This window comes from Leucoraja erinacea, chromosome 1 (assembly GCF_028641065.1).
Source record: "Leucoraja erinacea ecotype New England chromosome 1, Leri_hhj_1, whole genome shotgun sequence".
Lineage (NCBI taxonomy): Eukaryota > Metazoa > Chordata > Chondrichthyes > Rajiformes > Rajidae > Leucoraja > Leucoraja erinaceus.
In genome coordinates this window covers 87,052,216-87,075,949 of record NC_073377.1, presented here as the reverse complement: position 1 = coordinate 87,075,949, position 23,734 = coordinate 87,052,216, and positions in this window count along the sequence as shown.

Sequence of the window (23,734 nt, the reverse complement as noted above, 5' to 3'; positions counted from 1 at the left end):
CTGAACATGATACCGTTAAATTAACCTGCTCTGCCATCACATGATCCATATCCCTCCATTCTCTGTATAGCCATATGCGTATCCAAAAGCCTCTTAATGGGCCTGTCCCACTTAGGCGACTTTTTAAGCGACTGCAGGAGACTATGCAGTCACCACATGGTCGCCACATGTTCGTGGGCAGTTGCCGGGGAGTTACCTTCATGGTCACGAGGAGTTCCCGCATTCTGGGAACTAGTCGCGGCCTCATTATGGTTGACGCATATTTTTCATCGTATTGAAAAATTAGTGGCGACTAGAATAAAGCCGCCATGGAGAGTAGCGAGAATTCTCGTGCCGTAGTTGGGTCGCCAGGAGGTCCTAGTGGGTTGCCAGGAGGTCAAAGGTTCTCAGAGGTTCTCATTTCTCATAAGTTGTAGCTGGTGCTGACCGGTGAACCCCCCCCCCCCCCCTTCTTTTAGATCCTTTTTAAAGGGCTTACTAACCATAATTATAGCGCCAACCTTCCTGTTCATCGCGGTGTGCGTCCGTTTCACCTTGGCTTTGCACTGTGTGAATGTTTTAGACAGCACTCGCCCCGCTTGCCCTGTCCCCCGCCTGCATAACGGGCCGGTGAAGGAAGCGATGTGTTTGTGAGTGTTCCACTCTGACAGTCGCCGTTCCAGTTGCCAATTCTTCAGGCGACTGCCAGCAACGACAGTCGTCAGCAGATCGCTGAAAAATCGTCAAAGTGTGACAGGCCCATTAGTGACACTATTGCATTGCTTCCACCACCACGTCTGACAGAACCCTAAAAATATATTTTTTAATCCTATATGTTGAAAATTATTTATAAGAAAGGTGAGATCAAAGGTTTCATCAACGGAAACGTGTTACATTTGTCTTTTAAGTTAATCACTCTTGGGGACTCTCCTCATAACTTGTGCAAAAACAATTTTCTCTGGAGCTGAAGATTTCTAGTTACAGAACATCTTCAGTCAGTCAACATCTCTTTTTCATTCTGCTTAGCACCAGGGAATATCCGATAGGCAATTTTCTAGTTTTAAATGCATGGATGCAGAGGCTGAAAGATTTTCTTTGATTTACCCACATTACCATAATATTATGAGGGCCCTATTTGAGAATAATGAGGAATGCGGATTTCAATGATTGACTGATTTTCCCTTGATAACCTTCGGGGTCAAGGCGACACTCTGCTGAATTTTATCACCTTGGAAACCTTAATTATTTCACCTTGGCACGTGGTGTTGAAACACAATCTGCCTTTTCTCTCATCTATTTTGCATCATGTATTGACATACATATTTCAGGATCAATGGGAAAGCTGCCCAACACTCACATACACTCAGCAATATATAGGGAATCATTATCTGAAACAGCATACCTACAACATGTTAAATTGACTTGTGTGAATTGTGAAAAGCAACATATAGTGCCTAAAGCAACACTTTTAACAGATTCATAACATGAAAAGATATGAAGTGTGGATATCCAACTTTAGGCTCCTGTGGGGAAACCTGACTGCTGCCAGCAGATTAGATCAGTTCGGGTACAGCTCTCAATCAATTCCACTTATATTTCTAATCTGTGTGGGTTGAAGATCATGAGGAAGAAATTTACAAATTCCCTGTACAGTCTTCAGGTGGAAGAAGTTTCCTGTCAGGAAGATACTTTTATTGAATTACTCTTGCAGTTGTCAAAATGAAACACTGATTCCCTGAAGAAGCACTGTACTCTTAGGTCCTGAAATGGTCTGTTGCACTCTGAAAAGCTTAACGGTGCCTATCTGCAAAAACAGCATGTTAATATTTATGTTTCATCTCAAAAGCAAAACTGGTGAGCTTTATTCTACCGCTGTTCTTGGTCAGTGGGACTCACAAACAGTGGAACTAAGATTCTTTATTGGAACGATTGACAATTTTATGAAATTTGATATTGTATGTCTAAATTCTTCAGAGTAAATTGTCGACTGTATCCAAGCAGACTACAAATCATTTTTGTTTCATGGAAATGACATAAGTGAATTAATAAACATTGTTCACATGTGGTAGAGATGGCAAACCCTGAATTTTGCAATAAAGTACCATACACAGAAAGATGATTGATAATCTAGAACCACTGAAATGAAAATATGTAATTCAGATATTTACAGTCTTCATGCATTTAGTTTAGTTTAGAGATACAGTGTGGAAACAGGCCCTTCAGCCAACCGAATCCGCACCAACCATTTATAAATGCTTTTTATCTTGACAAGCAATAATTAATAAAATTAATGTTTGGGCCAATGTAACTGTCATTGCTGCATTTGTGGTAATTATGTAGGTTTGTAGGTTGATTAGCTTCTGTAAAATAAAATTGACACTAATGTGTAGGAAGTGGGATAGCCTAGAACTAGTGTGAATGAGTGATGGATGGTCTGCATGGACTCAGTGTGCTGAAGGGCTTGTTTCCCTGATCTATCTCTGAACTAAGCTAAGCCAACCTAAACTAAACTAATTACACGACTAGAGTAATGAGCCTTCCTCAATTCATCAAAGAAGGTCAGCGTGCTGTTAAAACTGTCTAGTGAACGTGATTTGACTATATTGTTGGCTAGTTTATTCAATTCCCTTAAAGTTCTAATGCCCCTGTCCCACTTAGGAAACCTGAACGGAAACCTCTGGAGACTTTGCGCCCCGCCCAAGGTTTCCATGCGGTTCCCGGAGGTTGCAGGTGGTTGCCGGAGGTTGCAGGTAGTGGAAGCAGGTAGGGAGACTGACAAAAATCTCCGGGAACCTCCGGGAACCACACGGAAACCTTGGATGGGGCGCAAAGTCTCCAGAGGTTTCCGTTCAGGTTTCCTAAGTGGGACAGAGGCATTACAAAGAATGAGTTCTTATAAATATCTGGCCTGGCGAATGGGGTTTCTACTTGCATATCATTTCTCTTTCTTGTTCTCCTTTCTGTTGAGTATGTTATGTATCTATCTGCAGTTATGCCCACAATCCCCTTTTGAATCTTGTACAACATGGCTACTCTGTTCCTTGCCCTTCTTGTTTCCAGTGTTTCCCACTCCAGGTCGGACAGCATCTGTTTGACACTGCTACCTTTATTGTAGTTCCTGATGCAAAAGCGTGCTGCTTTCCTCTGTACCCCTTCTAGTTTGTTGATATGACCAGTTCTGTATGGGTCCCAAGTGCATGAAGCATATCCCAGTAAGGGTCTAACCAATGTTGTATATGCTGTGGTTTTCACTTCCTGTGGGCAGAACCAGAGGTTTCGTCTAAGGAAATCCTTGGCTTTAGTGACCGTGTTGTCCACGTGTTCCCCCCACAAAAGCTTGTTATCAAGATGAACTCCAAGGTATGGTTGTGAACTTGTATGATGAAATATTTGGCCACAGAAGACGTACTCTCGACTAGGTGGTTTCTTCTTGTTTGAAATTACCACAATTGAGCATTTGGTTGGGTTGAAGCTCATCGTCCATGTGTTTTGCCATAATTCCAAGGACTTAAGGTCTTCTTGTAAGAAGTCCATATCCTCTACATCAGTGACAGGTGTATATACAAGACAATCATCTGCGAAGAGTTTTGTTTTACAATTTATATGTTCAGGTATTCATTCATGTATGTCAGAAACAACAGTGGTCCAAAGACCGTGCCTTGCGGTACTCCTGACAGTACTTGTTTTTCTAAAGAAATGTTTCCTTCACAGGCCACTATCTGTGTCCGGTTTGTGAAAAAGTCCCTAATCCAGTTATGTAGACTATTTCTGGTGCCATAGTAATCCAGTTTTCCAAGGAGCCTTTCATGAGGAACTTTATCGAACGCTTTTGAAAAGTCCAGGATTGCCATATGTATACATTTCCCCTTATCTAATGCCCTTGTGATGTCATCAATAGTGACAATAAGTTGTGTTGTCATTGAATGTTTTGCTCTGAAGCCATGTTGTGAGTCCACCAGTATCCCATATTTTTCGAAATGGTCCATGATGTGAGAGTGTATGATGTGTTCCAAGATCTTACATGTAACGCTGGTCAGTGAAACTGGTCTGTAATTCTCAGGCGCAGCCTTATTGCCCTTCTTAAATATTGCACAGATGTTTGCTTCCTTCCACTGTCGTGGTAGTGACCCACGATCAATTGAGGACTGGAATAAATCTGTGAGTATGGGTGCTATTTTCGATGCGAACATCTTTAGAAACCATGGTGGCAACTGATCTGGGCCCACTGCTTTGTTTGGCATTAGGTTCTGTAGTTGTGTTAGTACTCCTTTCCCGTCACTTAAAACTGTGTTGTTCACCATGAGATCTGCAACTCCCTTCTCTCCATTACCCAAACGTTTCATATGATCAAAATTGCTTGACGTTTTCTTTCATTGCTGTGGTAAAGTTGTTTTGACATAATGTTCTATAGACTCAGGATGAATTCCTGTGGATTGGAGGGTAGCTAATATTATCCCACCTTTTAAGAATGGCAGGAGAGAGAAAACGGGGAATTATAGACCAGTTAACCCGACATCGATGGTGGGGAAGATGCTGGAGTCAATTAGAAAAGATGAGATAGCCGCACATTTGGATAGCAGGAACAGGATCGGTCTGAGGCAGCATGGATTTACGAAGGGGAAATCATGCTTGACTAATCTTCTGGAGTTTTTTGAAGATGTAACTCGGAAAATGGACAAGGGAGAGCCGGTGGATGTAGTGTACATGGGCTTTCAGAAAGCATTTGATAAGGTTCCACATAAGAGATTAGTGGGAAGAATTAGGGCACATGGTATTGGGGGTGAAGTGCTGACATGGATAGAGAAGTGGTTGGCAGACAGGAAACAAAGGGTAGGGATTAACGGGTCCCTTTCAGAATGGTAGGCAGTGACTAGTGGGGTACCGCAAGGCTCAGTGCTGGGACTGCAGCTATTTACAATATGCATCAATTATTTGAATGAAGGGATTCAAAGTAACATTAGCAAATTTGCAGATGACACAAAGCTGGGTGGCAGTGTGAACTGTGAGGAGGATGCGATGAGAATGCAGGGTGATTTGGACAGGTTGGTGGAGTGGGCAGATGCATGGCAGATGAAGTTTAATGCGAATAAATGTGAGATTAATCACTTTGGTAGCAAAAACAGGAAGGCAGATTACTATCTAAATGGCATCAAGTTGGGAAAAGAGGAAGTACAACGGGATCTGGGGGTCCTTGTACGTCAGTCTATGAAAGTAAGCATGCAGGTACAGCAGGCAGTGAAGAAAGCGAACCTTTATAGTTGGCCTTTATAACAAGAGGAATCGAATATAGGAGCTAAGAGGTCCTTCTGCAGTTGTACAGAGTCCTAATGAGACCACACCTGGAGTATTGTGTGCAGTTTTTGAGGAAGGACATTCTTGCTATTGAGGGAGTGCAGCATAGGTTTACAAGGTTAATTCCCCGGATGGTGGGACTGTCATATGCTGAGAGAATGGAGTAGCTGGGCTTGTACACTCTGGAGTTTAGAAGGATGAGAGGGGATCTCATTGAAACATATAAGATTGTTAAGGGCTTGGAAACACTTCTCACAGAGAGTGGTGCATCTGTGGAATTCTCTGCCTCAGAGGGTGGTGGAGGTAGGTTCTCTGGATGCTTTCAAGGGAGAGCTAGATGGGACTTAAAAATAGCAGTCAGGGGATATGGGGAAAGGCAGGAACGGGGTACGGATTGGAGATGATTAGCCATGATCATATTGAATGGCGTTGCTGGCTCGAAGGGCCAAATGGCCTACTCCTGCACCTATTGTCAATTGTCTAATTAATATCTGAAGAAGGGTTTCGACCCGAAATGTCACCTATTTCCTTTGCTCCATAGATGCTGCCTCACCCGCTGAGTTACTCCAGCATTTTCTCTACCTTCGATTTTCCAGTATCTGCAGTTCCTTCATAAACAAATTAATATCAATCAGATTCATATATAACATACTTTCGTTTTTTTTGTCCATAATTTTGGTTGTAGTACTCCTGCAAGACACATAATGCCTCCAAGTACAAAATAATAATTCAGTTTTCAAAATAATATAAAGTAATTGATTCAACCTAAATCTAGAAATTACTGAATTTATTTTATTGGAGAATGGATTTAAGAAGCTTTTCACCTTTGGAAACTATTATTGAAAGCAGAAAAAGTAACTAAAGTAATTTGAGTTTAAAAGCCTTTAACCGTTTCACTTTGATTCAACACTATAATTAAACCACGCCAGGTCTTTTCTGTTGGTCTGGATCTGTTCTCATCCTTCAGTGTGATCCAGCAAGTTGGCATAATGCTCGTGAATGCTTTGCGTGTCAGGCTGGTTGGTGTAAGTCTGCATTCATTAAAGCAGAATGTTTGCCCCAAAGAGGTGACCGAGTATAGGCAATTATTAACCAAAATATTGTAGATCAATGGGTTTGCCTCCAACGCAGAGACAAGGATGGAACAATTTGGGAGAATTTTGAAACACAGATGTTATTTGAAGATGAATAGATAAGCAAGAATATACCTGGAGCCCCCAAACTATTATTCCAATTAACAACTATTTCTCCCAAGATTTAAGCCAGGATCTGACAGCACATTTTAATAAAGGAATTGCAAAAGTTGTGCACATGTATTTGGTAGCAAAGGACATAGTGAAGAACAGTTTCCCTAGTTTAGGAAAGTCTAAAGCTAACAAAGGGAAACCAAAGAGTGTATATTTGATAATTACAAAAGGAACAGATACACTGTCAAAAATTGTTGGAAATTTGTTGTGAAAGGAACATTGTGGATTGATGTAGCATTCTTGAAATTCTTGAATGAATGTTAATGCAGATAAGTGCATGGTTTTTGAGGTTTGGAGTGCAGTGGGTGGTGGGGGTTAAATCTAACATTGACAGTGCAGTGGGAAGTGATTTCCAACCCAACAACTCCTAGATTTGACTCTTGCACATTAGGCTGCCTGGGCATATTCCTCTCAAGAGAGGGCTGTCAATCTCCATCAGTTTATCCCTCATTTAAAGTGACATCAAGCAGTGCTTTCACTTCCATGTCAGGCCCCTAATGCTCCCACATCTCACCTATGAAACAAAGCCATACATCAGTTGAAGCAATCAGAGTGCACGGGTGTCAATAAATGCTCTGCATGATCAGCTGTTTCAATACCTCTAGTGGGGAAGTTTTTTTGCTTTTTCGGAAAACAAAGTGCTGCAAACAATCTCAGTAAAAAGGGAAATAGTTAACTATTCACATTGAGGACCCTTTATCAGAACTGATGTTCCCAGTCCCAGACTTAAATGATTGTGTTTTTCTTTCACTTGACCTACTCCGTGTTTCCGGAATTTTCTCTTTTCCGATCAGATTTTCAGTGTCTGCCGTTTCTGATCTTAGAGCATAAAACATAGAACAGTACAGCACAAGAACAAGCCCTTTGGCCCACAATGTCTATGCCGAACATAAGCCAAGACCAAATTTTATCTCCCTGCATGTAAACCATATCCCTCCATTCCCTGCATATCTATATGCTTATCCAAAAGTATCTTAAATGCCACTATCATATATCTATAAATACCTCCCCTAGCAGCGCATTCCAGTCACTCAGTACCCTCTGTGTGAAGAAACTGCCCCACAGATAGAAACATAGAAACATTGAAAATAGGTGCAGGAGGTGGCCAGCATCATCATTCATTGTGATCATGGCTGATCGTCCCCTATCAATAACCCCTGCCTGCCTTCTCCCCAAATCCTTTGACTCCATTAGCCCCCAGAGCTCTATCTAACACTCTACACATCTATCTGGTCACCCCGCAAACTCTGGCATGCCAGAGAAAACAATCCAAGTCTGTCCAACCTCTTCCTGTAGCTAATACCACATAATCTGAGTGCCTTTTTGCTTACATTTTGATTTTGCCGAAAAATAGTTTTGCACAATTTGAGATTGACCTTCTACCCCCCCTAGTATTTTGCTTCACCCCAGCAGTGTGGAGTTGCTGAAGGTCCATGGTGACTATGTCAATTTACCGCCTGCGGACCTCCGGTTGAACAGTAGAGAGAGGAGAAGCAGAGCGCTGGGGACGATGCAGTTAGAAAGGGGAAGAACAGGCCATTAGGAGAGGGGAGAGCAGCAGAGATGGAAACAGTGGAAAGATGTAACCAGCTGGAGATTCTACTCAAATAGCAGGCAGAGGATACACCCCCTGAAAATGTTTAGTGCTGTCCAACAAAAAATGAAATTTGTCTTCTCATGTTTACATTTTCTGTTTGGAATTAATGCTATAGACTTGATCCTGAATAAATAACCTTATAACAATTACAGCACGGAAACAGGCCATCTCGGCCCTACAAGTCCGTGCCGAACAACTTTTTTCCCTTAGTCCCACCTGCCTGCACTCATACCATAAACCTCCATTCCCTTCTCATCCATATGCCCATCCAATTTATTTTTAAATGATACCAACGAACCTGCCTCCACCACTTCCACTGGAAGCTCATTCCACACTGCTACCACTCTCTGAGTAAAGAAGTTTCCCCTCATGTTACCCCTAAACGTCTGTCCCTTAATTCTGAAGTCATGTCCTCTTGTTTGAATCTTCCCTATTCTCAAAGGGAAAAGCTGATCCACATCAACTCTGTCTATCCCTCTCATCATTTTAAAGACCTCTATCAAGTCCCCCCTTAACCTTCTGCGCTCCAGAGAATAAAGACCTAACTTATTCAACCTTTCTCTGTAACTTAGTTGTTGAAACCCAGGCACCATTCTAGTAAATCTCCTCTGTACTCTCTCTATTTTGTTGACATCCTTCCTATAATTGGGCGCGACCAAATTGTACACCATACTCCAGATTTGGTCTCACCAATGCCTTGTACAATTTTAACATTACATCCCAGCTTCTATACTCAATGCTCTGATTTATAAAGGCTAGCATACCAAAAGCTTTCTTTACCACCCTATCTATATGAGATTCCACCTTCAAGGAACTATGCACAGTTATTCCCAGATCCCTCTGTTCAACTGTATTCTTCAATTCCCTACCATTTACCATGTACGTCCTATTTTGATTTGTCCTGCCAAGGTGTAGCACCTCACATTTATCAGCATTAAACTCCATCTGCCATCTTTCAGCCCATTCTTCCAAATGGCCTAAATCACTCTGTAGACTTTGGAAATCCTCTTCATTATCCACAACACCCCCTATCTTGGTATCATCTGCATACTTACTAATCCAATTTACCACACCTTCATCCAGATCATTGATGTACATGACAAACAACAAAGGACCCAACACAGATCCCTGAGGCACCCCACTAGTCACCTGCCTCCAACCCGACAAACAACCATCCACCATTACCCTCTGGCTTCTCCCATTCAGCCACTGTTGAATCCATCTTGCTACTCCTGCATTTATACCCAACAGTTGAACCTTCTTAACCAACCTTCCATGAGGAACCTTGTCAAAGGCCTTACTAAAGTCCATATAGACAACATCCACTGCTTTACCCTCGTCAATTTCCCTAGTAACCTCTTCAAAAACTTCAAGAAGATTAGTCAAACATGACCTTCCAGGCACAAATCCATGCTGACTGTTCCTAATCAGACCCTGTTTATCCAGATGCTTATATATATTATCTCTAAGTATCTTTTCCATTAATTTGCCCACCACTGAAGTCAAACTAACAGGCCTATAATTGCTAGGTTTACTCTTAGAACCCTTTTTAAACAATGGAACAACATGCGCAGTACGCCAATCCTCGGGGACTATTCCCGTTTCTAATGACATTTGAAATATTTCTGTCATAGCCCCGGCTATTTCTACACTAACTTCCCTCAATGTCCTAGGGAATATCCTGTCAGGACCTGGAGACTTATCCACTTTTATATTTTTCAAAAGTGTCAGTACTTCTTTTACCCTGAAACTCATAGTATCCATAGCTACTCTACTAGTTTCCCTTACCTCACATAATTCAATATCCTTCTCCTTGGTGAATACCGAAGAAAAGAAATTGTTCAATATCTCCCCCATCTCTTTTGGCTCTGCAGATAGCTGTCCACTCTGTCTCTCCAATGGACCAATTTTATCCCTCGTTATCCTTTTGCTATTAATATAGCTGTAGAAACCCTTTGGATTTACTTTCACCTTACTTGCCAAAGCAACCTCATGTCTTCTTTTAGCTTTTCTAATTTCTTTCTTAAGATTCTTTTTACATTCCTTATACTCCTCAAGCACCTCATTTCCTTCATGCTGCCTATAATTATTGTAGATCTCCCTCTTTTTCCGAACAAGATGTCCAATTTCCCTTGAAAACCAGGGTTCTTTCCAATTTTTACTGTTTCCTTTCAAACGAACAGGAACATAAAGATTCTGTACTCTTAAAATTTCCCCTTTAAATGTCCTCCATTTTTCTTCTACATCCTTCCCATAAAACAAAATGTCCCAGTTCACTCCTTTTAAATCATTTCGCATCTCATCAAAGTTAGCCTTTCTCCAATCAAAAATCTCAACCCTAGGTCCAATTCTGACCCTCTCCATAATTATATTGAAACTAATGGTATTGTGATCACTGGACCCGAAGTGCTCCCCAACGCATACCTCCGCCACCTGTCCCGTCTCATTTCCTAACAGGAGGTCCAACACTGCCCCTCCTCTAGTAGGTACATCTATGTATTGCTGCAAAAAACTATCCTGCACACATTTTACAAACTCCAAACCATCCAGCCCATTTACCGAATGTGTTTCCCAGTCTATGTGTGGAAAGTTGAAATCTCCACAATCACTACTTTGTGCTTACTACTGATATCTGCAATCTCCTTACATATTTGCTCTTCCAATTCTCGATCCCCATTTGGCGGTCTATAATACACCCCTATAAGTGTTGCTACCCCTTTCCCACTTCTCAGTTCCATGCAAATAGTCTCCCTAGATGAGCCTTCCAATCTATCCTGCCAAAGCACTGCTGTAATATCTTCCCTGACTAGTAATGCAACACCTCCACCTCTTGCCCCTCCAATTCTATCACACCTGAAGCAACAAAATCCTGGAATATTTAGTTTCCAATCATAGCCCTCCTGCAACCATGTTTCACTGATCGCCACAACATCATACTTCCAGGTGTCTATCCAGACTCTAAGCTCATCCACCTTTCTTACAATGCTCCTAGCATTAAAATATGCACATTTAAGAAACCCCCCGCCTCTTATTCTCTGTTTATTTCCTTTTTTTTCTTTCTCCTCTTGTGCCCAAGTGCTTCCCTTTTCTGCTTCCTGCCACCCATTCTGTCTACTAGCTTTCTCTATTTGAGTCCCTCGCCCCAACCATTCTAGTTTAAAGTCTCCCCAGTAGCCTTTGCAAATTTACCCGCCAGGATATTGGTCCCCCTCGGGTTCAAGTGCAACCCGTCCTTTCTGTACAGGTCCCACCTTCCCCAAAAGAAGTCCCAATGATCCAGAAACTTGAATCCCCGCCCTCTGCACCAGTCTTTCAGCCACGCATTTATCCTCCACCTCGCTCCATTCCTACTCTCACTGTCGCGTGGCACAGGCAGTAATCCTGAGATTGTTACCTTTTTGGTCCTTTTCCTTAACTCTCCTCCCAACTCCCTAAATCCTCCCTTCAGGACCTCTTCCCTTTTTTTACCTATCTCATTGGTACCTATATGTACCATGACCTCAGGCTCCTCTCCCTCTGATTTCAGGATATCTTGGACGCGTTGAGACACGTCCGAGACCTTGGCACCAGGGAGGCAGACCACCATCCTGGTCTCCCGACTGCGTCCACAGAATCGCCTATCCCACCCCCTAACAATAGAGTCCCCAATATTCAAGGTTACCATATTCAGACAGCTTCCTAAAGCCATAGCGAGTCATTGAGTCATAGCATGGAATCAGGCCTTCCTGCCCAACTTGCCCACACAAACCACAGTGTCCATATACAGTACAGGGGTCCTATTCGCCTCCATTTGGCCCATATCCTTCTAAACTTATCCTATCCATGTACTGTCCAAAGATAGACACAAATTGCTGGAGTAACACAGCAGGTAGGCTGCATCTTTGGAGAAAACGGATGGGTGATGTTAAAAATGTTCAATTAATTGTGGTTCTTCATAATCCAAATTGAGGACAGCACCAAAAAACTAAAAATTAAGGAATATTTATATGAGTACTAGACTAAGTGGGACCCGTTGGGTCCCATGTTCACACGGGAGGGCTGGTCCCCCGACGCAATATTCCACCTCTCCACCAATTCCAATATTGGTGGCTTTCTGGAGCGCTGGTATAGTTTCTGTGTGGTGGCAGCTCAGTCCCTCAAGCCTGATCTGCTGGTAGCTCACTCACGGCTGGTGGGCTGGCAGTTGACTCATTATTTCAAACAGGGTGCAAGGCCACCGAATTCAAGTGCAGTTTCATACCACTTCAAGCAGGGTGCAAGGCCACCAAATTCAAGTGCAGTTTCATACCACTTCAAGCTGGATCCAAGGCCACCAAATTCAAGTGCAGTTTCATACCATTTTCAGCAGCGTGCAAGGCCTCTAAATTCAGTGCAGCTTCATACCACTTCAAGCAGGATACAAGGCCACCAAATTCAAGTGCAGTTTCATTCCATTTCATGCAGGGTGAAACCACCATAAAACCACACAAAACACCAAACTCAGTTCAGTAGACATTCAGTGTGTTCAGTTGATTCACAGCTCAGACAGAGTCGTGACCTCTCCCTCCCCCATCATGCAGAGATGGAGCCACACCCACACTTCCGGGTTTTATAACCCCTCCCCCTCCCATCAGAAAAGGTGTGGCCTTCATGGCATGATTGACAGGAGAGAGATTCTCAACATTTTTTAAACACTAATAACACTTTTATTTTTCATTCATGGGAAGAATTCTCTGCACCTGCTCAGCGGAGGGGGACTGAGGAAGATGGGCAAATATCACAGCCGTAAGTGGTAGCATTTTATCTAAAATCAATATACAGTGCAAACAGGAAGTAAGTGCATTTACAGTAGTGCCTTTCAACTTCAAGCCAAAGCATCCAAGCCACCATTTGCAGTAAGTAGTGCCTTTGAACTTCAAGCCAAAGCACCCAAGCCACCATTTGCAGTAAGTAGTGCCTTTCAACATCAAGCCAAAGCACCCAATCTGCCATTTGCAGTAAGAAGTGCTTTCAACTTCATGCCACCGTTTGCAGTAAGTAGTGCCTTTCAAATTCAAGCCAATGCACCCACGCCACCATTTGCAGCAAGTAGTGCCTTTCAACTTCAAGCCAAAGCACCCAAGCCACCATTTGCAGTAAATAGTGCCTTTCAACTTCAAGCCAAAGCACCCACCACCATTTGCAGCAAGAAGTGCCTTTCAACTTCAAGCCAAAGCACCCAAGCCATCATTTGCAGTAAGTAGTGCCTTTCAACTTCAAGCCAAAGCACCAAAGCCACCATTTGCAGTAAGTAGTGCATTTTATCTTCAAGCCAAAGCACCCAAATACCCATTTGCAGGCAGTGTCTTTTTACTTGAAACAAACCATATTTTCATTTTCAAACCACATTAAGGGGACTCACAGTTTAGTAGACATTTGTTCAGTGTTATTCAGAGCTCAGAGAGACGTGGCCCTTTGGCTTCATCCATCTTGCAGAGACCGAGTGAGGCACACCACTTCCTGGTTTTATAGTCCCTCCCCCCTCCCTCCAGCAGAGGCAGCAGAGAGAATGGTGATTTAAAAAAAAAAAACATTAATATCTCTCTGATTTGTCCTCGATGGGAAAAATCCTCCAGTCCAGGAAGGTAGAGGGGGGCTCTGAGCGAAGTGGCCAGAAATGACGTAGGTGGCAGCGTTCTCTCGGAAATCGCTGCACAGTGGGCCAAAAGCGGTCAAGATCAGACTTTTAGTAATATAGATGAATAGTATGCTCCATCACAGGTTATATTGCATGTGGAAGCACAGTGGGTAAGGCAACATCTAAGGAAAGTGAAAGTGTCAACATTTCAGGTCTGAGACTACTTGTAGTGATGGAAATTGATTGCATTATGCATATCTTGATCAAATTCACTCTTTAAAATTCCACACCCCGAGGAATGTAATAGATTATAATTTTCTTTTGCAATCAATTACAACGCAATTTTTTTACCCTAAAGAAAGGATATACCATATGACATGTTAAGATGTGCACTTGTAGGCAGGACCCGTTAACAATACAAATATAGTTTAGACTAATGAGGAAAATAAGGTTCCTGATAAAACAATAGATTAAAATGATATGGATTGTTTAAGGTAACCACTTGACTTTATTTTCACACTATTATGGGAAGTTTATTTTCTTTTCCCTTTTAGAATCTTCAGTGCATACAGAATTTTCTCCCATCTTTCCCATGGGACTAAGTTGAAATCACAGTCAAGATGCTCAACAATGGTGAAAGGTCTTGTACGCTATCACTGCCAACAAGGCATAACACGGTGGCATGAGTGGAAACAACATGTGTCTTCTAGATAATCTCATTTTTGCATACTTCGAGGGAGAGAATGAAGACACACCTACACTAGCACCCATGCCCCCTTTCAACCATGTAATCTCAGTTTTTGAGGCCAATGTCAGACCATCCTTCAAGAGGGCGAATCAATGCAAAGCAACGAGGCAGCCCAGACACTGAACCTGGTCGAAAGTGGAAGTCCTTTGTGGCCCAACAGGCTGGAGTATTGAAGGACATCTTCAACCTCTCTTCTGTGGTCTGAAGATCCCATCTGGGGGGGCTCAAAGGGCATCTTTCATACTGGTGCCCATGAAGATCAGGGTGACCTGTCTCAATGACTACCGTTCAGTAGCACTTGGTTGAGCGGTGCCACAACAAAAACGTTTTGCTACAAAAACTACAGCAGAACCAAGGAAATATTCATTGACTTCAGAAAGGGGAAGTTGGGAGACCATTTGCCACTTTTCATTGCAGGGACTCAGTCTGACGAAGGGTCTCGACCTGAAACGTCACTCATTCCTTCTCTCCAGTGATCCCGCCTGTCCCGCTGAGTTGCTCCAGCATTTTGTGTCTATCTTCAAGTTAGCAGAGTTAAATCTTGACCCACTGCACTACCTTAATCCTATCCTAGCAATGGAACACTACGGACCACAACTTGCACTACCTTAGGCATGTTTTCTAATTGTTTTGCACTGAAGTATTTTACTTAGCACAGTCCTTTGCTATTCACTGCCGAGTTTTCATTGCAGAGTTTATGTGTAATTTGTACATAAATTATTTTTTTCTGTGTTGCCCGAGTCTGTGCCTGCAAGCAAGTGTTTCATTGCCCTTAGCAGCTTACTATGCTTGTGCAAATGGCAGTATATTGGATTTGCCTTGACTATGTCTGCAAAGTCTAATGGTCCAACTATTTTAGAGACAGGAAGCCTTCTGTGGAGAGCCTTTTGCCATCCTCATCAGTTTGTGTTCTGATTGTGCTGTTCCACAGGAAAAGCTGTGGGAAAAGGTCCATAAGCAATTGATTATATTAACATTCAGTAAAGGATTAGAGAATAGAAACAATGAATGTGGAAGTTAGAGCATGCTACACATATGCACTTTAAAACACCATGTCTTGATTTCAAAACATTACTAGAAGAATCAAAAATGCATGTTTATATATGTTTCTGCTACATATTTGAGTACATTATATAAATGCACACATATTTGTAGCAAGCATGCACTGAAAAAAATCTGTCAGCAATATTAAATAAGGATTGGCATTACCTGGAACTAAAGTATAACAAGCTCAATTTTCATTAGATAACAGCTAAGACGTTTTTCAATAGAAAGCCATGGAATATAACATGAAAATCGATGTATGTTTAAAAATATTGTTTGCAATAGACAAATTATTCACCAGAGCATAGTAACTGATGTGGCAAAGCGGTACCCTGGTTCATAGTTTCAAGGGAAATGTGTCTGATGAGAGCAGCTTTTGGCCACCAGCTGTGTATATAAATCTCACACAGGCATCAATATTGAAGCTGGAGCAGATACAGCTGTTTGGCTGTGCTGTGTTGGATGGTACTAATGCACCTCTTTCTCCCTTTAAAATCAAGGAACATCACTCTGTCAGTCCAATCTCCCAGGAAGACATCAAATTCGTGACCTCTCAGATGATAATCTTAAGAACTATGAGGTAAGATTTCCTACTTTGTCAGAAAATAAAGGCTTAATTCAGTGTATCTTAGATATTTACATTGTTTACAGTCCAGGGGGTGCCCCACCAGTTAGTGCACCTCTCTAGAGCATGCCATTTATATTCAATGTTGAAATGCATCTATTTGCATATTGTTGCATATGGTTCCCTTTTAGAATCCTGCCTTTCCTTGCAGATATCTCTCAAATAAACCTTTAAACTGTGACATACATTCCTTATGTGAAGTATATATTTAAATATGCACGTAATGCAGTTTTCTCTCTTTTTTTGTTGGATTATTTGGTGCTCTTGGGTTGGTTGTGCTGGAAAATGCAGTACTTAAAAATTGTCAAAGCATTGCATTATTAATTTCAATGGAAGGCTGACCTATTTAAATATGGGGCAAGTCCTGGGATTTAAATTATTGAACTCTGTGTGAATGTATGCTCTTAGAAACAATATGTTGCCTCATGTCAGTGGTACACACTGTGTTGTCACTGGAGAAGTTTTCACACATATGGGAAGGGTTGCAGTGCCAGTGAGCAATGTCTTTTGAATTTGATTAGTGGAAACTTTAAAGTGCATTGATGATGAAACTTGACTACACCAGCAGGGAATCACAAGCTTAATTTATTTTTCAATTGAATTCATGGTGAATTCCATTTTTAATATCACTTGTAAACGCACCGCACATGTATAATGACCCCGGGCAAACTGCTCAGCAGAGTTACCATAGTGTGGCGTTCCTGAAGCATTCTTTTTAAGTGCTGGAAGACTGGAGATCAGGATTCCATCTGTCATCAGTTGCAAACAAATGTGTGAAGACCCTTTAGCTAAGTGCTTCCTACTCTTCTGCTGCCTCCACCTGTTCCAGCTAACTTACACTCTGTGCCCTTGTTATGGCTGAGCTGAATACTCAATGTGCACAATGTGCCCAACGTCCTGTGAAAAGGAAGTAAACCCAAACAAACTATTAACTATTTACACATATAATTGTATATAATTGGGTAATTATTTATAATTGTATACACAGATATCAACTCAACCAATTACATATTGATTGCGGCATCTACAAATCGGGGTGCACGGTGGCGCAGTGGTAGAGTTGCTGCCTTATGGCGCCAGAGACCCGGGTTCGATCCTGACTATGAGTGCTGTGCATACGGAGTTTGTACGCTCTCCCTGTGTCCGTGTGGGTTTTCTCCGGGCGCTCCGGTTTCCTCCCACCCTCAAAGACATACAGGTTTATGGGTTAATTGGTAAAAATTGTAAACTGCCACTGGTGTGTTGGATAGTGCTAGTGTACGGGGTGATCGCTGGTCGGCGTAGACTCATTAGGCCAAAAGCCTGTTTCCGCATTGAATCTCTAAAATCTAAAGTAAAGTCTCAAGTCTAAATTCAGTTGATGCACTGATCATAATTTCAGAAATCTGCTTGCTTTTAGCAGTACCGATCTTACCCTGAGGTCTCTACTTTAATTGCTCCAATTCCAGTGGATCACCAGCTCCTTGTGTCCTTGTGTTATCCACTCAGTTTTGGGTATCTGTACCTCATGATGCATATACTGCTCAACAGTGGCACTATCACAGAACCAATCGTGCAATTCAGATCCATGCTAATCCTGTACAATGCATTTTAGATCACCGTCTTCTTGGACAAATGTGCCAGTTGATTCATCTTAAATTCTTGACTTCTCTTAACCATCTTTACTATTGAGTTCCTGACTTCCAGTAGTTCCACAATCTCCCTGCAGCTTAGTCTTTCCAATCTCCAAGGCCTGATATTCATAATGTACCCATTGACCTTATGACTTTTGTCACCACTTTTGGCTCCACTAAATTGCCTCCAACTATCCTTCCAAGTTAAGTTGCACCAGCCTTAGTCATGTCTACACCCCGAGATGTCAACATCATCACTGGGAATATCCTGTGGCGCTTAGTGGGAATGTCCTGCACATAAGTAAAACCAATGCCAGCTAATAACTCATGGACCACTCATCTGCCACCTGCTAGTTTTAAATTTCCTTCACTGTACAGGCAGAGCATTTGGTTTCCTGTGAGATTCTGAACAGTATTGAGCCGTGTCAGATCCTATTGGTGAGGAGGAATGTAGCAAACTGCACTGACCTGAACAGTGGCAAATTGATCAGAAACTACAATTTGTTGCAAAAACTGATGTTGTAGCCTCCATAGTTCTTTCTACAGTACATAATCCAAATGCCAACACCTTCAAACACTATGAACAGCTGTCAATCAGCAGCAATATATAGTCCATGTCAAACTGCTAGGTTAAAATGATTAATAATGGGCCTGTCCCACAGGCAATTTTTCAGGCGGCAGCGGTGACTATGCGGTCGCAACATGGTCACCACATGTTGGCGGGTGGTTGCCGGGGAGTGGCTTTCATGGTGGCGAGGAGTTCCCGCATTCTGGGAACTAGTCGCGGCCTCATTATGGTCGCAGCAAATCTTTCAACAAATTGAAAAATTAGCGGCGACCAGAATTAAGCCGCCATGGAGATTAGCGAGAATTCTCATGCCCTATGTGGGTCGACAGGAAGTTCTAGTGCGTTGCTAGGAGGCCAAAGGTTCTCGTAGGTTGTAGCTGGTGCTGACCAATGAATTTCATTGGCTCATTGGAGAAAAAAAACATCAGTAGTTTTCAGAACCAAGGATAACCGACCGGCGATGTTAATGTCCGCCGAGCTTCAGTCAGACAGCGCTCCCCCGCCTGCACAACGGCTGGTGAAGGAAGGAAGGAAGCGTCTCTCTCTCTCTCTCCCCTTTCTTTTTCTGTCTCTCCTTCTCTCAACTCCTCTCCTCCCTCATTCTCTCTCCCTCACCTCTTTCTCCCCTCTCTCAGTCTCTCTCCCTCTCTCCCTCCCCCTCCCTCTCTCTCCCCCCCCCTCTCTCTCCCCCCCCCTCTCTCTCCTCCCCTCTCCCTCTCTCTCCCCCCCCCTCCCTCTCTCTCCCTCTCCCTCCCCTCCCTCCCCCCCCCCCCCTCCCTCTCCCCCCCTCCCCTCCCTCTCCCCCCCCTTTCTCTCCCCCCCCCCTCTCTCTCCCCCCCCCCCCCCCCCCCTCTCTCACACACCCTCCCACACACACACACCCCCCCCCACCCCCCCCCACCCCCCCCCCACCCCCCTCTCCCCCCCTCTCTCTCTCCTCCCCCCCCCTCCTCTATGGCATTTCTATGGCATTTCTTACTTATTTTATAGCTGTACAACACATAAACAGCCCATTTGGAGCACCTCGTTCATGTCATTGTTTTCTACTTGAGCTAGTCTAATTTGCCAGCAGTTGGCCCAGATATCTCTAAACCTGTCCTATCCATGAATGTCCAAATAACTTCTAAATGTTGTAATTGTACCACTTCCTCCGGTAGCGTATTCATATGGTATCGACCATCCTCTGTGTTGAAAGATTTCTTCTCAGACCCCCTTTCAAACTTTCCACTTGCACTTTAAATCTATGCCTTCTAATTTTAGATTCCACTATCCCAGAACACAGTGATAATTTATCTGTGATCATTTACACTGTGATCTGTGCACCTCATGATTTTAGAAGCCTTTGTATGATCGTCCCTCCAGCCTCCTACACTATAGAGGGAAAAGCTCCACCCCATCTTGTCTTTCCTTCTAAATCAAGCCCTCAAGTTCCAGTAACATCCTTGCGAAACATTTCTGCATCCTTTCCATTTTTTAAATACTTCTTGTGAGAGAAACATATCTGCTCCATCCCCTCAGACATTGTGTTCCAGATGTCCACCAACCCCTGAGTGAAAACAAATATTTTTCAAATCTCCTCCAAATAGCAATCCCTTACGTGAATCTATGCTCTGTGGCTAAATACTGCTAAACTGAGGAGAAAGGTTTCTCCCCATCAAGTCCATCAATAACATCATAATTTTGTTCATCTCAATCAGGTCACCTTTCAGCTTTCTCCATTCTCAAGAAAGCAAATCCCCTATCTAGTCTCTCACCTTGGTTCAAATGTTCCTTCCCAAACAACATCAAGTGAATCTCTTTCAGTACCACTTTCAGTAAATCACATATTTTCCTACTAGGGTGACCAGAACTACACACACTACTCCAGTTGTGGGCTAAATATGTTTTCTGCTGACATAACTGTCCTTATATTCTACATCCCAGCTAATGAGAGCAAGTTTCCCATAACAGTTCCTAATCTTCCAGTACTTCTACTTAAAAAAATGATTGGACTTGTACACTAAGATTATTCCGTTCCTCAGAACTTCCCAGGATCCTACTATTCATTGATATCATTCATTCATTGGAGATACTATTCATTCATTGATGGTGGACTTACAATCAATGGCTCGCAGTCTCGGCAGCGGCCGAGTCGGGAGCTCCAACGCCGTGGAAGGTTCGACCAACCTCGTCGCGAGGTTCGATGGCCCGATGCAAGAGCTGAATGCCTCGACACGGAGGGCCTGAATGCCGCCGACTACAGGAGTCAAGATCATCCCGTCAACGGAGGGCTCGAGGCCCACAAACGAGGAAGAACAAAAGGAAGGCCTTTAACTTTATTTTGCCTTCCATCACAACGAGGAATGTGTGGGAGTCACTGTGGTGGATGTCCGTTAAAATGTGTTTTTGAGTGATCTGTTACTTTTAAGATGGCTGCCGGAAGTGAGAGTGAACGCTGGCGCGATTAGCTACTGCTACCTCTCTATATGTTGTTTTTGTTTCATTTTATTTATATATTTGTAATTTGCTTGTTTTAATCTGTAAGGTGTCCTTGAGTGCTCTGAAAGGAGCCCATAAATAAAATACATTATTATTATTATTATTATTATTATTATTATTATTATTACTACTGTGTACATCCCATCAAAGTGCATCACCTCACATTTTTCAGAAATACATTCTATCTGCCACTGCTCTACCTATTTTACAACATAAATATTGTTTTGTCAACAATGACTTCCCTCCTCACTATCAGAAGCATAACAATTTTGTTGTGTCATCTGCAAACTTATTAATCATACACTTTCTCTCTTGATATTGTTTGCCTCGGGAACACCTCTACTTATTCCACGCACAGAGCCACTATATCAGTCCACTCAAACTCCTTGAGATTGTTGACTTATCTGCCACAATCTAGTCTGAAGAAGGGCCTCGACCAGAAACATCACCCATTTCTTCTTTCCAAAGATGCTGTCTGTCCCATTAAGTTACTCCAGCGTTTTGTGTCTATCTTTAGTTTAAACCAGAATCAGCACCTTCCTACACTCTCTCCTATCATTGCTTATTGGAAATCTGCATTCTATGGCCTTGAAGGAATAACTATGGAGATTATGAAAGCATTGATTTTTATGTTCCAAATTTCCAAATATTTTTAAATAGTTCCCACAGATTTGCACATGGCAAACATAACTATTATTTACGATCAGAGCGAGAGAGAAAATAAGGAATTAATGGCTAGTGCTGGTGGAACTCAATGGGTCAGGCAGCATCTTGGAAGGAAATGGATAGACAACATTTTAGGTTCAGATTGGGGAAAAGTCCTGACCAGCAACATTGCTTGTCCATTCCATCCTCTGTGCTCTTCCAGCACTTGATGTTTTGCTCATGGTTGCGTCATCCGCAGCCTGTTGTGTCATTGTTGATAGGGAAAATGCTGAAATCGAATAAGCATATGGTAATGGAGCACTTGGAACATTTTAAACAGAGTTGCCCAGTCAAAATGGATAAATGCACAGGATATCATTTGACACATTTAATGGAGCTGATCGATGTTTTAACCAGCAGAATTGCCGGAGTTTCAGATGACCTTTCATAAAATACCACTCCAGAAATTATGAAACAAAATTGTTCTGCAGTCTTATGGACATCCCAAGCCAGTGCCTGTCCCAAGCTCGGACAAAGGAGGAGGGTTGGTCAAAGGCCTAGTACCCTTACCCCGTAAAACCATAACCTGCTACGGAAACAGCAAGCATAAACTATACTGGAAAAAAGCATGAGAGATGGAGCTAGCCCCCTGCAAGTCTAACCTATCGAGGGTGGCAGAAGTCGCACATGACAGAACAGAATGGCAAAAGCTTGCTGCCCAATGCATTCAACAGTGTGTGAGGAACTAAGTCTAAGTAAGTATTGGGTGCTGGTTAATGGACAGAAAACAGAGAAGGAATAATGGTCTGATGAAGAGTCTTCGACCCGAAACCTTAACTCTAGTTCTATGCCCACAGACCTGCTAGGTATTTTATTTTTCCAGCATCTGCAGTACTTTTGATTTTCATTTACAAAGGTATGATTGAGTTATTTTCAGGTCAAAAGGCTGTGAGCAGTGGAGTGCCGCAGGGATAGATGCAGCATCGGCTGTTCTTCATCTAGGTGTGGATGGGGGAAGCAAGTGTAACGTTTCCAAATTTGCTGCTGATATAAAATGAGGTGAAAATGTGGGCTGTGGAGAAACAGAGAGGTTCCAGGGGGATTTGGATGCATTAAGTATGTTGGCAGATTGAATATAATACAGAAACATGACAGACATACACCTCAGTAAAAAAAGATGCAAAATATTTTTCTCAAATGGTGACATCATGATAAGTGTTCAAAGGCGTCCGGCTAGGTTTGTACATAAATCACTGAAAGATAACATTCAAACAAAGCCAAAGGCTGATGCAGGAATGAACTGCAAATGGTGGTTTACACTGAAGATAAACACAAAATGCTGGAGTAACTTAGCACGACAGGCACCCGAAAAGTCATCAATTCCTTCTCTCCAGAGATGCTGTCTGTCCTGCTAAGTTACTCCCCAATTTTGCAGCCAAATTGTTTGTTGGCTTTCAAGGCAAGAGGTGATCCATACAGAGCAAGGATATCTTACCACAATTGCACAGGGAAATTCAAATGAATTACCCTATTTTAAGGACACCTCCCTCCCCCTTTCTTTCTTGTGCACCCTCCCTGTGCACACCAATTTCTCCCACTGGCCCTCTCCTCTCTCCAACATGTCCCCTTCCACCTATACCCCTCCCTGTGGCTTTACGTTTCACTCCTCTTCTGTCCTTATCTAACAACTTTCACCTCGAGCCTTGCTCCACCTGTCTGACAATCTAAATTCCCCTCACCTGTAACTGCAACCTGCAGTCTGAAGAAGTGATCCGACCCATTATGTCACCTACTCTATTTCTGCAGAGATGTTGCCTTACCCACTGAGTTACTCCAGCATTTTGTGACTACCTGTCACTTGTCAGACTTTGTCCTGCCCCCACTGTTTTTCCATTACAATCAGAGGAAGTGTCCCGAGCCAAAACATTGCCTGTGCATTTCCTTCATAGATGCTACCTGGCCCGCTGAGTTGCTCCCCAGAAGTCACTGACTTCATTAACTTCACTACTAATTTCCGTCCTGCACTCAAATTCACTTGGACTATCTCCGATGTTTTCCTACTGTTTCGTGATCTCACTGTCTCCATCACAGTCATAGAATCATAGAGTGATAGTGTGGAAACACCCACTTGGCCAAATTTGCCCACACCGACCAACAATGTCCCAGCTACACTTGTCCCACCTGCCTGCGCTCAATCCATATCCCTTCAAACTTGTTCTATCCATGTACCTGTCCAACTGTTTCTTTAACAATAGGATAGTCCCAGCTTCAACTGGCAGCTTGTTCCATACACCCACCACCC